Source organism: Protobothrops mucrosquamatus, unplaced genomic scaffold (genome assembly GCF_001527695.2).
Source record: "Protobothrops mucrosquamatus isolate PMUCROS unplaced genomic scaffold, P.Mucros_1.0 scaffold_190, whole genome shotgun sequence".
Taxonomy (NCBI): domain Eukaryota; kingdom Metazoa; phylum Chordata; class Lepidosauria; order Squamata; family Viperidae; genus Protobothrops; species Protobothrops mucrosquamatus.
Genome location: NW_015386266.1, coordinates 113911 through 125863, shown reverse-complemented (window position 1 = coordinate 125863; position 11953 = coordinate 113911). Strand labels below are relative to the sequence as shown.

At 41.0% G+C, this 11953-nt stretch overlaps 1 protein-coding gene across 1 annotated transcript in view; it reads left to right on the top strand.

The window, feature by feature from the left end:
- The window catches only part of PDE4DIP (phosphodiesterase 4D interacting protein), a gene marked incomplete in the record, with an annotated part of 236640 nt that overhangs the window by 118143 nt on the left and 106544 nt on the right, over window positions 1-11953 (top strand).

The following is an 11953-nucleotide window of genomic DNA, read 5'->3' as shown; positions in this document are numbered from 1 at the left end:
TGTCAGGGTATTGATTGTGAAAGCATTTGAGGAGTTTGGCAGCTGTAACCTGTTTGAGGTCCACCCACTCCATTTCAGAAGGGGGAAAGTCTTTCCATGCCAGCAAGTACTGGATCTTCCTGTGCTGTTTGCTGGAATCCAGAATGTCTTTGACTTCAAAATGCTGTTCACCTTCAATCATGAGAGGCTCAGGTGGAGGTAGTGGTATTGAGTGCAGGGGGGAAAGTGGCTGAAGTTTCAGCAGACAGCAATAGAAGATTGGGTGGATGTGTCTGAGTGATTTGGGGAGTTCAGGTTCTACTGTGACTGGTTTAACCAGGCTTTTAATGGGAAAAGGTTAACATACTTGGGTCCCAGTTTTTTCAAGGGTTGTCTGGATTGCAAGTACTTGGTAGATAAATACTCCCAATCTCCTACATTAAAGCCCTTAGGCTTTGTGCATTTTTGTCTGCTTGTTTTTTATAGACGTCTCTTGCCTCTTCCACTGATTTTCTAGCCACTGGCCAGATGTTTTGTAATCTGGTCACCTAGTCTTTGAGAGAGGTGACAGAGGGGGTGGTCATGGGTAATTCAGGTATTGAGGCAAAGACTTGGCCCATGGGCACTTTGAATGGGATGAAGCCTGTGCTGCTATGGACGGAATTATTGTATGCTACTTCGGCAAATGGGAGGACCTCAGTCCAGTTGTTGTGCTGGTAGTTTATGTAATGTATTGAGTTAAACTTATGAAGCAGATGGCTGAGATCTGTGCAGGAACGGTTAGCAGACCACATGGCCTGCTAGCCAGACTTGCTGTCTACAAGGCTGTTTATTATGCATTTGAGCGGGAGAATACTGTGCTCTCATTGGCTGATGGCGCCCAGAGCTGAATGTATAAATAGGGGCGGAGCAATGCTTGTTAGTTTCTGTTTTGACTTCAATAAAGAAGTACTTGTTTCTATTGCTGCCTCTTCAATGCTGAACCAAGTAGAAAACAGAACAGTTTACACCAGGGCTTTTCAACTGGTGGTACGCATACCACCGGTGGTACATTGGCACCTGGCAGGTGGTACACAGTCCTGCCCAGCCCAGCCCAGCCAAGTGTAGCAGGGGAGAGAATGAGCCAAAGAGGCGCAGCACAGGACTTGCCATGAGAGAGTCCTCAGGATCAGCACTTCTGGCTCACCTAAAAGAGAAAGGAGGAGGAGGGGTGGAGACAGGAGAGGCTATAAAAGGAGGCAGTTTTGGTGGGAGAGGGAGAGAAGAAAAGAGTCCAGAGAAAGAGGCAGAAGAGAAAAGGCTTTTGTCAGAGAAGCAGTGAGAGAGAGACAGAGAGAGAGAAAGAAGAAAGGATTTTGGAGGAATGTGTGCGTGAGAATGGGAAGGATTTGGAGGAACGTGTGTGAAAGAATGGAAAGATTTGAGGTGCTGTCACAGAGAGGAGGGGGTGGAAACTGATCAAGGAGAGATTCAAGGAGAAATTTTCTGACAGTGAGAAAAATCAACCAATGGAACAGTTTGCCTTCAGATGTTGTGTGAGTTTCATCACTGGAAGCTTTTAAGAAGAGACTGGACTGCCATCTGTCAGAAATGGTGTAGGGTCTCCAGCTTAGGTGGGGGGTTGGACTAGATGGCCTACAAGGGCCCTTTCAACTCTGTTATTCTAATTCTAATTCTCAGTTTCTGTGTGATCTGACTATCAGATGGCTGAGGAAAAGTCAGCAGAATTGGCCTCATGGAGTTTTGCGCTGCCAGCTGCCCCGAGGGATGATCGAGTTAACTATTTCCTCCCTGGAACTCTTGTATTCTCCCACACTGCCAAGTGCTTCTTGGTGTCAGTTAGTTTATGGGAGGTTTAGGCACATGGCTTCTTGGTTCTTTCGAAGCAGGACTGCTCCCACGGCTACATTGCTAGCATCAGCTTGGATTACAAAAGGCGCTGTTGGATTTGGGTGTTTAAGGGTTGGCTCAGCCATGAAAAGCCGCTTGAGTTTTTCAAAAGCTGCTTGACAGTCCATAGTTCAATTCAGCAGGTGGCTCACCTTGGGTTTCAATGCTCACCCTCCCGTCTTTAATAGCTCTGTGATTATTTGTGCAAAGGAGGGGATGAATTGTTGGTAGAAGTTGGCAAACCCCAGAAAGCTCTGCAGTTGCCTTTGGGTTTGGGGGGGCTTCCCACTCTAATATGGCTTTCACTTTCCTAGGGTCCATTTCCACCCCCTTGCTTGATATGTGGTACCACAAATAGTCCAAGCTACTTTTGTGGAAGTCGCACTTGGCTAGTTTGAAATAAAGTTTAGCCCTCAGTAGCTTTTGTAGCACTTCCCTCACTAGCTTCATGTGCTCCTCCATTGTCTCAGAGTAGATGAGAATATCATCCAGGTAAACCAGCACCTCTTTGTACAGGTGATCATGCAGTGCCTCGTTAACACCATTGGTGCTCCCTGTAGTCCCAAAGGTATCATTCTGAATTGATAGCATCCCAAGGGACAATTAAAAGCAATCTTCCATTCATTTCCCTCTTTGATCTTCACATGATAGTACGCCTCTCTCAAATCCAACTTTGTGAACACCTTCCCCTTGGATAGGTGCCTCAGCATGTCTTTCACAAGGGGGAGGGACACATATTTTCCATGCACACACCATTAATCCCACTAAAATCCATGCACAGTCTCAATGATCCATCTTTTTTCTCTTTAAAGAACACTAGTAACACCACCTTGGATTTAGCTGGCTGGATGAAGTCCCTAGCTAAATTCTTGTCCACAAAGGCTCAGAGCTCCTCCATCACCCCCAGAATCATAGAGTACATTTTTGGTTTGGGGAGTTTTGCCTGCACAGTCTGCGGGGCAATGAGGAGGGAACATATCCAGTTCCTGCTCATTAAATATTTCCGCCAGGTCTCAATGCTCTTTTGGAATACTTGGCTCTGCTGGGCTGCTCTCAACTAATGTATTGATTGCCTCTGCTTTCACTTTCACAGCTGATTGTGCTCATCTAACTTTCAGCGGTTTTCCATCCCTAGTTCTTTCTCAGCTTTAATCCTCAGCCGCCACTTGTTGCTTTCCCAGTCAATTTTTGCTTTCCCAGTTCCACTTTTTCAGCCACGACAATCTCAGTATCATTGTCTCTCCATCTATGGGGCTACAATATACTGAATAGTCTCTATGTGGCTCCCACCCTTAGGCTCACTGGTTCAGGCAGGCAGGTTGCAAGCACCCCCATCCCTTAAGTGGGTCATCCTCATGGGTTGCTTTAGTCTCTTAAGTATTAGTCCCAACAAGTCCACGATCCTCAGGCTGACTAAGCAGCAGATGCACCTCGAGTCTAGCAGGGCTGTGAAAAGCCCCCTCACAACAAACAAAAAGTAATGGAACTAGAGACATTATAGTGACTTGCAAAACATGTCATATGTTTGAGTTTATAACCAAAGAAGACTCCAAACATGCATTTATCAAATGTAAATTATATGAATTACTAGAAGAAAAGGTAAAGGGTCTAGAGGCAACTCTACCCATTCTGAAACTCAATGAACAAAGCAAGAAACCCCAATCTAAATAAGAAGACTACACCAAAATTAAACACAACAGGGAGCAAACAACTTCTTTAAAAAATGACCCCGTATATGAACCTAAATAAGAAAACACAATACACTCAAATAGAACACAATAGGGAACAAATAGCTTCTGAAAAAAATACCCTATATATAACCCTAAAGAGGAAGACCTGTGGAAACATATCACTTTTAAAAGAAAACAACAACCAAGAGCAAAGTCCCTACTATCTACCTTAGCCCAATCCAATGAAGCCTCTCTGGAACTGAACAATCACTTTCATATCCTCCCCTGGAAGAAAATATGCAGACACCTATAAAAGAGCAGTCATCAATAGTTTCTAAAAAAGAACAACCAGCATTCCTGTGATAGGAAGGAAAATATCCCCAACTTCCCTAGGGAAAAAAGGTGATATTGGTGATAGGAGATTCAATTCTTAGGGGAACAAAAACTATAGTCTGCAGACCAGATAGTCAGTCTAGGCAGGCATGTTATCACCTGGAGCAAAAATCAAAGATTGTTGGAATACATGTTGGAATGTATTTTGTATTTCAACAACTATAGAAGTATCCAGCCAGTAGATGGCAGTGTTTAGTTTGCATCTATGGTTATAATCCATGGTTCCTTTTGTTCTAAGGAAAGTTTCCTATTACAGTTGAAACCATTAAGCAGCAAGGCCCATGGTGACTGTACACTGTACACTTTGTTTGATCTGTAACCATAGGGGAAAACAACTCAAGAAGCTTGGAAAACTCTGAAAAATATGTTTATAAAAGCCCAATTTAGCTTAATACCACTAAAAAGAAAAAAAATCCAAGAAGAAATCAGCATGGCTGCACAAAGATCTCTCTGATAAACTGAATGACAAAAATGATAAATTAAAAAAAATGGAAGGAGGGACACATAACTAAGGCAGAGTACCAACAAATAGCCCAACCTTGCAAGGGTGAAGTCAGGAAAGCTAAGACTCAAAATGAAGTAAGACCTCCAACAAATAACAAAAACAATAAAAACAATTTTTTCAACATGTAAAAAACAAGAAAAAAGTCAAGGAAACAATTGGTCCACTAATGGGAGAACATGGCAAGGGAGTAATGGGCAATAGAAAGAAAGCAGAGCTGCTTAACTCATTCTTTGACAAAATGACTAAATTAATGAACATAGTAGACTTGAATTTCAATAAGCCATTTGACAAAGTAGATAACCACCTACTTCTTGGTAAGCTAGAAAAATGTGAGATAAACAACATCCCCACAGATGTATTTGTAACTGGCTGACTAACCACACTCAATGAGTAGTGCTTAATTGTACTATATCTACATGGAGAGACGTGTAGATGGGGTACACAAGGTTCTGTCTGATGTCCATTCTCAAAAGAATAGATGATAGATAGATAGATAGATAGATAGATAGATAGATAGATAGATAGATAGACAGACAGATACACACACAATATATATACACATATATATATACACAGTATATATACCCATACGTATACTGATTATGTATGTATGTATGTATGTATGTTTATGTGTCTCTCAATAAAAGTTCCTTTTGAGATGATGGAACTTTTATTGAGAGACAGTGACATTGTGGTTGGCCCCACCAGCCTGATTATTCTGGCTGGCGGTACGCAGAAGAACATTCTCTACCATTGCACATGCTCTGTGGAACATCTTGCCCCCAGAGTGAGGTTGGCCCCAACCTTCCTGATCTTCCATAAGAGCTTAAAGATCTGGCTCTGCCAGTTAACTTGGGGCTCCAATGGGGGAGCATCACAGTGGAGGTGGTTGATCGATTAACAACTGATTCCACTCCCCCCATCCCCATCCTGCTTCCATCCTCCCCATCTTTTAATTGGGCAGTAGTGTTTGGATTTTGTACTAATTTATGTTTTTAGTTTATACAGTTTTTTATGATTGTAAGCCACCCAGAGTTACCTTGAGGTAAGATGTGCAGCCTATTAAATAAATAAATAAATAAATAAATAAATAAATAAATCTACCAGAATTGTACTAAAACTTGAGTTTGGATCTCCCTCTGCTTCCATTGATTGGTTCTTGTCCTATCTGTGCAAAAATAACGCCACCTCCTCTTCCCTTTGATAACTCTTCAACTATTGGAAATTTGCTATTATATCTTCCCTTAGTCTTCTCTTCTCTAACCTAAACATATCCAGTTCTTCATAGAATTAGTCTCCGAGCTCCTCTGCATTCTTCCCAATTTAGAATCCTACTTGTACTGTGGCAACCAGAACCAAGAGATAGGTATAAGGACCTGCCTCAATTAATTCTCCCAAGAAAGCAGAACTCTTGAAACTTGCATTGTCTCAACAGGAACTTTTATTGCAAGGTATTGATATCAGGATAGTAAGGCAGGATCTGAGGATTTTGTGCGAAGTGTTACATTAAAAGAACCCTTTCAAACCCCTCCCCAAATGTCCATCTGGCTGGTTTGAATTGAACCAATCCGTAGGTGCTAAGTTGTTGTGAGAAAGAACCGGTAAGGCACCGTTCTCAAGGCTGTCAGGTTTCTCCGCGGCTTCTTCCAATCCGACTGGAGATAAGGCAGATGGCTGGAGGCACATTCCTTTCACACCCCAAAGTAAGATAGAGGATAGAATAAACAAAGAGGACAGAACAAACAAAGGAAATACATTGCAGAAGACCCCTAGGTTCCCCCCCCAATAGAATGGCAGAACCCGAAAATCAGGGCATAAAAAAGAAAAACACTGAGGATCTTTTAAAAGAAAGACCGTTAAAAAAAAAAGAAAGATCTACCTGGAGAAGAGAAAATAATAACCGGGAGAGAAAAATGAAACATAGTGGTTAGTCAGGTTTATCAGGGTAACGAGTATAAAAATGTTTGAGCAGTCTAGGGGCCCTCACATGCTTCTTGTGTACCCACTCATTCTGTGATGCAGGGAGGTCCTTCCATGCCACTAAGTATTGGATAGACCCATGTTGCTTTCTGGAATCTAAGATTTCTCTGATTTCAAAATGTTGTTCCCCTTCTACCATAATCGGTTGTGGTAGAGGGGCTACTGCTGGCCTTAAGGGCAAACTCGTTTTGGGTTTTAGCAAACTACAGTGGAACACTGGATGGACCTGTCTTAATGTTTTAGGGCAGGGCTTTTCAACCTTTTCACAGATTGTACCACTTTTAGGACATGACAATATTCAAGTACCACCAGTGCTTAGCAAGTTGTCAAAAACTTGATTACTGAAAAAAGGGGGGGATTTTGGGTTTTACTGTTTAGATTAATTTGTTGTAGTAGAAATGGCTAGTTTATAATATTATGGAAAAGTAAAAAGTTGAGGTTTAATGTTAAGACTTTCTTCTACTGCAACAGAGAAATTCAGAAGTCAATGCCTTTTCTTTTCTTTTTTCCTTCTCCCCCACTTTTTTCCCCTTTTTCCTCCCCACTTTGTCCTACTATTTCATTTTGCATTTTTGTATCTAGAATCTAATAAAATGTTACAAACTGTAAACCAAAAAAAGGAAAAAAGTACGGGTTTTAATTTCTTCGGTGGCGGTTCCTTTGCTGATTACTTTCTCTTTAAACTGACAAATTATTATTATTATTATTATTATTATTATTATTATTATTATTATTATTATTATTATTATTATTATTATTATTATTATTATTATTATTATTATTATTTATTAAATTTATATACCGCCCTATCTCCCTTGCGGGACTCAGGGCGGTGAACAGGCAATACTAAAAACCATGAATAAATAAATAGTTTCTGTTTTAAAATTGAATTGAATAATAGGCCTGTTCTAAAAACACACCCATACAAACCCCCCCCCACTGAAACACAATCCAAACTATGCCAGGCCGGCCGCACGGAATAGATGGGCCTTCAGGGCTCGGCGAAAAAGGCACAGGTCCGCAACTGTACGTAGGTCGGGGGGTAGGTCATTCCAGAGGGCAGGAGCTGCCACAGAGAAGGCTCTCCCCCTGGGGGTCGCCAGCTGGCATTGTCTGGCCGACGGCACCCTAAGGAGGCCCTCTCTGTGGGAGCGGACTGGTCGAAGGGAGGTGTTTGGTAGGAGGCGGTCTTGCAAATACCTAGGTCCATTGCCATGGAGCGCTTTAAAAGTTGTTACTAACACCTTGAAGCGCACCCGGAAGGCCACCGGCAGCCAGTGCAGCTCACGCAGGAGAGGTGTTACATGGGAGCATCTAGAGGCCCCCGAAAATCCCCCACGCAGCCGCATTCTGAACTAGCTGGAGCCTCCGGGTGCACCTCAAGGGGAGCCCCATGTAGAGAGCATTGCAATAGTCCAGGCGGGAAACAACGAGGGCTTGAGTGACTGTGTGTAGGGCGTCCTGATCCAGAAAGGGGCGCAACTGGCGTATCAGGTGAGCCTGATGAAAAGCCCCCCTGGCCACGGCCGTCACATGATCGTCTAAAGACAGCCGAGCATCCAGGAGGACGCCCAGGTTGCGAGCCCTCTCCGCGGGAGCTAATGACTCGCCCCCGATAGCCAGAGATGGAACCAACTGTATGATGAATTACTCAATATTTATTAATATGCACCACTACCTTGATGGTCAGGTGGCTGGTTGGCCCTGCTTCCTCTCTCTCTCTCTCTCTCTCTCCCTCTCCCTCTCCCTCTCCCTCTCCCTATCCCTCTCCCTCTCCCTCCCTCCCTCCCTCTCTCTCTCTCTCTCTCTCACACACACACACACACACACACACACACTTTTCCCCAAAAGCCTTTCCTCTCTGCTTCTCTCTCTCACACACACACTTCTCCCCAAAAGCCTTTCCTCTCTGCCTCTCACTGCTTCTCTGACAAAAGCCCTTTCTCTTCTGACTTTTTCGCCAAGGTCTTTTTTTCTCTCCCTCTCCCTCTCCCACCAAAACTGCCTCCTTTTATATCCCTTCCTGTCTCCGCCCTCCTCCTCCTTTCTCTTCTGGGTTTGCAGGAACTGCCAATCCTGGGGCCTTTGTCTTGTCCCAGCAGCCCTGCAGTTCCTGAGGACTCTCTCTCAGGGCAAGTCCTGTGCTGTGCCACTTTGGCTTGTTCCCTCCCCTGCTACACTTGGTTAGTCTGGTCAGGGTCATGTACCACCTGCCAGGTACCAAAGCCCTGTTTTAGAGAGTTCAAGCTCTACTATGACTGGGTTGATGATGCGTTTAATAGGGAAGGGTCCCATGAATTTTGGCCCTAACTTCTTTGAGGCTGCAGGGACTTCAGAAACCTAGTGGAGAGATATACTCTGTCCCCCACCCAAAAAAGCTTGGGCTCCAGCCTTTTTTAAAAATCTGACTGAGCTTTATAGGCTTCTCTAGCTTCGTCTAAAGCTTTTCTAACAACTGGCCATGTATTTTGCAATTGCATGATTGACTCCTTAAGGGAAGGGATGGGTAATTCAGGCATCAGATTGAAACTGTCCTATAGCCACTTGGAAAAGTGTATAACCAGTACTGGAATGCACTGCATTGTTATAGGCTACTTCAGTGAATGGTAGCAAGTCAGTCCAATTGTCTTGTTGGTAGTTTATGAAGCACCTTATATATTTTTCTAGTACTCGTTCGTTCTGTCCCCCCATTCGTTTGAGGATGATGACTGGATGACAAGCCCTGGTCAGTACCCAGTAGGTTAAAAAATGCTCTCCAGAACTTGGAGGTGAATTGGAACCCCCTATCTGAGGGTGAACAAGAAGGGTGGGTATGATATAGTTGGCACTACAGAAACCTGGTGGGACGAAACCCATGACTGGAATGTATTGATGGAAGGATACAAATTGTTCAAAAGAAACAGGTCTACAAAAAGAGGAGGGGGAGTTGCACTATATGTTAGAGAACACTACATATCTACATAAATGCACATGATCAAAGATAAAATCCCTCCAGAATGTATATGGGTAAGTATAAAAGGGGAAAAAGTGACATTGCCATAGCTGTGTATTATAGCCACCCAACCAATCAGAAGAAATAGATGAACTCTTTGCCAACCAGTTAACAAATGTGTTAAAGTGGCTGAAGGAGCTATATTGTCATCAAGTTTCATAGAATTACAAAATCAAGAGCAAGTCAAGCAACAATTTATGGAAATTAAAGAAGATCCCAAATCACAAAGAATGACCCGTGCAGCTCATAAACGCAAAGAAAGAGAGCAACAAAAAGTGGATGTACCCGTTGCACAGCAAGTCATCTCGGAGCCAGTGGGAGGGGCGAGGCCGAAGAAATCAGTAACAGCTGATTTACAAGGAGCATTCCAGAAGCTCGCTGCCACTAAAGATGGCAAGGTTCCTGACATGGAATGTTAATGGTTTGAATTCTCCACAGAAAAGAAAAAAGTTATTTTATTATTTGAAACAACATAAAAATGATGTTGTTTGTTTACAAGAAACTCATATTACAGCTAAAGATCAAAAATATTTGTCTAATTCATGGTTGGGTATACATTTTATGGCATCTGCACCGCAGAAAAGAGGTGGAGTAGTTATTTATATCAGGAAAGATTTTCAGCCCAAATTGATTGATGCTGATTCAGAAGGAAGATATGTTTTTGTTGAAATATTATTGAATGGGAAGAAATGTCTTATTATTGGATTATACGCCCCAAATCAACAGCAGAAACAGTTTTATAAATTGTTATATCAGAAACTAAATCAACTGGATTACAAATAAGTTGTTATGATGGGGGATTGGAATGGTGTTTTAGATTCAAGAAAAGATAAGAAAGGTTCTTGTAAAACGCTTAATTCAATATTGCCTAAAACTTTTTTTGATTTGAAGGATGAACTGGAATTAAAAGACATATGGCGAGAAAGAAATATGGAAGAAAGGGATTTTACTTTCTTTTCGGATAGGCACCAATCTTATTCTAGAATTGATTTTTTTAAATCACTAATGATTTTTGTTCTAGGGTGAAGAATATTAAGATTTTTCCCAGGACATTGTCAGATCATAGTCTGGTATGGATGGAGTTATTTGCTGAAGAAGGGAGCAGAAGAACTTGGAGATTGAATGAAAATTTATTTAGATATGATATACATTTACAGAAATGTAGAGATCAATTGAAAGAATTTTTCTTGTTGAATATGCACAAAGGTACTTCAATTTCAATGGTCTGGGATGCTAGTAAAGCATATATGAGAGGTAATTTGATTTATATGAATAATGTTCACAGGCGTAAACAAATGCAAAAACGTAAAGAGTTAGAGGAAGAGATTAAATTGAAAGAGCAGGCTTTTATTTTAAATCCACTGGATAATAATTTAAAAGTATCTATTACTGTGCTCAGGAAACAATTTAATATGTTAATAGCAGATCAGATGGCAACTAGTTTAAGGTACATGAAATATAATACATTCTCTAATGCAAATAAACCAGGAAGGTGGTTGGCCTATCAATTACGAAAGAAGCAGAAATCAAGAATTATAGAGAAAATAGATTATAATGGTAAAATGACATCTCAACAAAACCTGATTAAAAAGAGTTTTTTAGATTTTTATTCTAAGTTATACGCTTCTGAAAAAATACAGTTTGAACAAATAGATAATTATTTACAGCAGGCACATTTTCCCAGATTGTCAGACAATCAAAGGGAAAAAATGAATTGCTCAATTACATTGGAGGAGATAAAGGGGGCAATTAAGCAATTAAAACTTGGTAAGGCACCAGGTACAGATGGATTTACAGCAATTTATTATAAGATGTTATCTGAAGAAATGATAGAACCATTAAGGGAATTGTTTAATAGTATTTTGTTGGGTGAAGCGGTACCTCCCTCCTGGAGAACTGCTTTTATATCTTTAATACCAAAGGAGGGTCAGGATTTGACTCAACCCAAGAATTATAGACCTATATCTTTACTGAATACAGATTATAAGATTTTTTCAAAAGTACTGGCAAATACACTAATGCAAGTGTTGAACCAATTGATTCATAGTGATCAATCTGGATTTATATCTGGAAGATATATGAAATATAATGTAAGACAAATTATTAATTTAATTGAATATTTGGATAAGAATAATCAAATTCCTGCTGCTTTTATTTTTTTAGATGCTGAAAAAGCATTTGATCAATTAGATTGGGGGTTTTTTGTTTCAAGTTATAGATAGAATGAATTTTGGGGGAAAAATTTTGTCCACCCTTAAGGCTATTTATCAACAGCAATCAGAACAGATTATAGTTAATGGGGGGTAACAGAAGCATTTAAAATTGAAAAAGGAACTAGACAAGGATGTCCATTATCTCCATTGTTATTTGTGTTAACAATGGATATTTTGTTAATTAAAATTCGGGAGTCTTCTATAATAAAAGGAATTAAGGTTAATAAGATTGAGTATAGATTAAGAGCTTTTGCAGATGACCTAGTGTTAACATTAACTCAGCCAATAGATTTGGTAATTGACTTGGTTGAAATTATTGCACAATATGGGA